The sequence below is a fragment of the Benincasa hispida genome, chromosome 5 (assembly GCF_027475165.1).
Source record: "Benincasa hispida cultivar pf3 chromosome 5, pf3_genome.v1.1, whole genome shotgun sequence".
NCBI classification, from domain to species: Eukaryota; Viridiplantae; Streptophyta; class Magnoliopsida; order Cucurbitales; family Cucurbitaceae; genus Benincasa; species Benincasa hispida.
The window spans coordinates 42,346,343-42,351,515 of NC_143482.1; the positions used below are offsets into that span (position 1 = coordinate 42,346,343).

The 5,173-nt window shown below is 30.4% G+C and overlaps 1 long non-coding RNA gene across 6 annotated transcripts; it reads right to left on the reverse strand.

Moving 5' to 3' along the window:
* Positions 1-1,931: 1,931 nt before the first annotated feature.
* Positions 1,932-5,123, reverse strand: LOC120077537 (uncharacterized). 6 transcript variants are annotated; one of them, XR_016529783.1, is made up of 6 exons: positions 4,971-5,123; positions 4,733-4,779; positions 4,536-4,624; positions 3,634-3,939; positions 3,159-3,482; positions 1,932-2,422 (listed from the first exon to the last, which is right to left on the reverse strand). It is a non-coding gene; the product is annotated as an uncharacterized LOC120077537 (long non-coding RNA). The 6 variants fall into 6 exon arrangements; XR_016529782.1 differs by having other exon boundaries at positions 1,932-2,595; XR_016529786.1 differs by having other exon boundaries at positions 4,733-4,854; positions 4,971-5,107.
* Between the last annotated feature and the right edge of the window lie 50 nt (positions 5,124-5,173).

A 5,173-nucleotide genomic window follows, 5' to 3' on the forward strand; every position in this document is an offset into this window, starting at 1 on the left:
CCCCTCGCCCTCTGCTCTTTGGTAAAAAAATAAGTCAAGTGCTTCATTTCAAAGTACTTCAGAGATATATATATAAATGTTTTATACGACTTTTGATTATTGAACATAATTCATCAAGATAACTATAAAACACTACCAATTCTAACTACTATCTATTGTTGTTTTATTTGTTAGTATGTATTTTAAAAAATCAAGATCCGTATTGTAAATCAGAAGAAAAAACAATACTTGTTTTTATTTATAGAATCTGGTTAAGAATTTTAATGTTTAGTTGGGAGGTAATAAGAAAATAAACACAATTTTGAAAAATTAATGTTTATCATACATGACCTTAGTCATTTCAAAATAGTAAGGAAAATTCACTCATCTAGTTGTATTACAAGTTTTGTTTATGAAGTTTTAGATTTGTATGTCATTGGTTTATAAGTTTTGAAAAATGTCTAGTATATTTTTAAAATTTAAATTTTATGTTGATTAGATTCTTAAACTTTATAAAGTTGTCTAATGGTCCTTAAATTTTTAATGTGTTCAATAAATTCCTAAATTTTAAATTTTAAATTTATTGTCTTTGACATATTTGGCATTTTTTAAATTAATGTATTTACTAAACATAAAATTGAAAACTTAGGCATTATTTGATAACCATTTGATTTTTTGTTTTTAGTTTTTGAAAATTAAGCTTACAGACATCCCTTCTACCTCTAATTTCTTGCTTTCTCGTCTACTTTTTATCCATGTTTTCAAAAATCAAGCAAATTTTTTAAAACTAAAAAGATCGTTTGGTAATAATTTTATTTTTAGTTTTTGTTTTTGAAAATTAAGTCTATAGATATTATTTCCACTTCCAAATTTCTTCTTTTGTTATCTACTTTTCATCAGTGGTTTAAAAAATAAGTCAAATTTTGATAACTAAAACAAGTAGCTTTCAAAAAGTTATTTTTGTTTTTGAAACTTGGCTAAGAATTCAACCATCGTACTTAAAAAAGATGTAAATCTTGGTAAGAAATGTAGATGATATAGACTTAATTTTCAAAAACAAAAACAAAAAATAAAATAGTTACCAAAAAGGTCTTAGTTTTTAAAATCTTGTTTTTATTTTTGGAATTTGACTAAGAATTCAACTATTTTACTTAAAGAAAGATGCAAACCATTATAAAAAAATATGAGGAAATACACTTGATTTTCAAAACCAAGAAATAAAAAAACGAAATATTTACCAAAAGGTGCTTTAAAATTTTATTAGACAAAATTCAATTTTATAACTGATAGATCAATTAATAATTGTTCTTTTTAAATAAAAATTGTTACAAAAATTAAAAGGGATAAATTTATTAGACACTTTTCAAGGTTTAGGGAGCAAATTGACACAATCTAAAAATGTGAAGTTAAATTTCGAATTTAACCATCGTATTTTTATGTAGCACTTGCCTTCCGTTCCAAATAAGCAAAATTGTTTGTCTTTGTTCTACAAATGGCGAAGGATTTGCCTAGAGGCAATAGAGACTTCAAATATCCTTGGAGCCAATTATTACAATTCACAAATATTCTTTCAAAAATTGAAATAAAGATTTATTATTTGCTTTTTTAGTACCACAAAGGTAGATTATAAGATTTTAACTAAATTAAATGGTGACACCAATGTAAAATTTTAATTTACCTAATACTAGTTCGTTTACACCTTAATTATTCTATTCTCTGGGAATGATTATACGATCCAATTATGTTTAGTTGTCAAAATACTTGTAGGATATTAAATCTTTTATAGGTCATTATGATTTTTAATCTATTCCTTCTAAAAGATTTGTTATTTTCACTTGACTCGTGTGATGATCAATATAATATGAGTTAAAAAACTCATGAGGGAAAAAAATTGAATAAACAATAAACAAATTAGTTATCAGAAAATCAAAATATCATCGCATCAAGAAAGCTAACAAAAAAAGAAAATTGTCATTTGTCATTAGGGCAGGCACTCGGCCAGCTTCTTTGCCACAATCCAGAGAATAATTATTGCTATACAATAATGTACAAACTTATGATGTTGCATGAGACAAATGGAATGATGAACTAACTTTAAAAAACAATGAATAATGTCCCAAGAGGTCTGATCGCAATCGAGCGTGAGCGCCGTTGGAGGTGGAATCTGATGCATTGGAAGTCATCAATCTTTTGAACAGAAAGGATAACTCTGTAATTGATATCAGGATTCTCATCGAGAACATTCTTTTTATAGCTAACTCAATTAATAATTCCTGTTTTTGTCACATCCCAAAAAGGAGAATAAAACCAAACCGCTCACACTATTGCAGTTTTGGCATCCTCGTTTCTTTGAAAATGTCTTTGTTGCTTATATTCTCCATCTTATCCATAATGAGGAGGTGAGGGTGTAGTTTTTGGTTCGCTGTTTCTCAATTGCTTTTGTCTGAAAAAAAGTATGGACAAATATATACAACGATAAAATGTAATAATATTAATTATTAAAACTTCTGATTACTCTTCACACAGAATAAGTCAATTGGAATATGTTTGGCCTCTTTCTTTGGAGTTGACTTTTTCTTTTGTACTTGACTTGACAGTAGGTTCTTGTCAGTAGTCCTGTTAGATTTAGAGTTGTAAGAAGCACCGAGGCAAACTACAAGAACAGTATAATTATGATAATAAAAACAGATCTACTGATGTTTGTAATACATCTATTCGAGCGTCCTTGACATTCAGCTCGACCATAATCTGTGCACCAATAGTCTTCTTGTTTAATATTATCAAGATTCGAGGTTGAAAATTCTTTTCATCATATTTTAACGGATGTATCACTTAAGCTCCATTTGATAATCATTTCATTTTTTGTTTTTATTTTTTAAAATTAAACTTATTTCCTCCTCATTTCTTATAACGATTTACATCTTAACAAAAACTTTTTAAAAGCTACTTTTTTTCTTTCAAAATTTGGGTTACTTTTTTAAATCATTGATGAAAAATAGATAACAAAAGAAGAAATTTGGAGGTGGAAATATCTTTATAGGCTTAATTTTTAAAAACAAGATAGTTACCAAACAGAGCGTTAGTATTAACAATAAACCTGTTGTTAAAACACAATTTCAACTAAATTCCGGAGTGCAAAATAAGATTGCCAGCAATATTAGTCCAGAATCGTATATTACCTTTGCCTTGGCGAAAGGGTTCTTGAACGAATGCCAGATTCCTCTCCTTGAAGATTTTCTGCAACGTGGAAATCTATGTGCTCTTTTCTTTCGTCAACAAAACTCGCTGGCACTCCAGTACCACAGATTGTTCATTTATAGTCATCTATCCACCAAATCTTTCCATTGTTATCTGGTGACCTTACCTCAACCCGACTTTCGGTATCTACATTTATTGGGATTGCCCTCAAGGTTTCTAGATGAAGCACATGCTGTGCTCAAGGCTCGAGGGATTAAGGCGTCCGAGGAATCTGGGGTGCTTCCCATGGCATTAAAAATGTTTGCCTACATATATTTTAAATGCATTAGAAGCCATTTGTTTGAAATAAAGCTATAAATACACTTGATCAAATAAAGTTTAGTACCTTTAAGCTTAAATCCAAATTAATAAAGAAAGATGATATTCCATAATCCATTCTTTAGTCTGGATATATACCTGATCAGTGCTGTGTTGCTCAAAAGATTCTCAAGTTTTTCCGACTTCTCAGTATCATTGTTGGACATACAGTCGCTCTCATCCGTATTCGAGAAATTGTTGTTGATTCTTTCCTCAGTACTATCTTGATGGTGTGTTTCAGAATCAGTACTATTGATGCATACATCAATTTCAGTGTCATCCATGAAACCATGATTGTCAGAATCGGGATTCAAGGAGCAACAACCATCCATACTTTTTCTAGTAAGATCCCCATAAATCTAGTAATAGATCTTTGGGTTGGATCAGACCCAGCAATGGCTCCATCTTCATTGAAATGAGATATCCGCAGCCCTGGAGATGTTAGAAATCTCTTTCCAAACTAAATGTTGTAAGTTGTAAGTTGCAAGATCAAAGGATTTCAAAGTTTACTTCACCATATGTGAGACATACAGTGGATCACATTTTGTGCATATTAGAACATAGAAAACCAAGCACGTGATATCAACGCTAGTGAAAAATGAACTCTAAAGCTCCATTTGATAACAACTTCTTTAGTTGTGTTTTAAAATGTATGCTTCTTTTCTAACAATTTTGTCTACTTCACTTTCTTTAAAAACACATTTGAAATCTTATGAAAAATTCAAAAACAAAAAAACAAAGTTGATAGATTAGTTTTTCAAGTTTTCAAATTTTAATTTAGATATAACCTTTCGATGGCGAGAAAACAAAACAAAGAAACATATAGATGAAAGTAGTGATTATAAGCTTAAAATTAATTTCTTCTACGGAAAGAAAGTAGCAGTTAATAGAAATCACACATCTGAATGAGTGGTTATTGAAATCTCAACATATTACACATATGGAATTTCTTCTCTATCCAATCTAAACAGATTTAACAGGATTCAGGGCAAATAATGTACCTCAAAGGATGCAGTTTTCAGTTTAGTCAGTGTCCGCCCAGTTAGACCTTCTTTTTCCATGTCCATTGACAGCATCTCCGCAAGGTCAGCTGCAATTTATACGAAGTTCACAAGGTTACTCGTAAAAAGAAAAAAATTCAACAGTGACCTTGGATTACTGATCTGGTCGAGTAATCTTCAGATTGCTGATGGGATACCTTCTAATGATCTGGTCAAAGAATTAAACAATGGTAGATTCATTTTCCTGATCACCAAGCAATATTAGTCCGCTGCCAGTCTTCTAAATGATGGCCAAGATATTAAAAACAACACCTATGACCTACCAATTCCATCATAATGTTTCCTCAAATTCAAAATAGAAACTGTAAACAAGACAATAAGAAAAGAACCCTAGATTAGCGACTGTTCGTGAGAAGTAAAAGAGAGAAGAAATACCGGCTTTTGCATTGGTGTAGACAGTGTGGTAAGACTGCCATGGACGATCGGCATCGCCGGCAGTTTCCTTCTTTTCCATTTTTCTCGAAGTTCCGAAGCTTGAAGCTGAAGCTTCGGTGTGTTTGGTTTAATTTTAAATGGTTCAATTTTGAAATTAAGTCGTTATTTTTTTAAAAAATTGTAGTGTTCAATATCAAAATAGT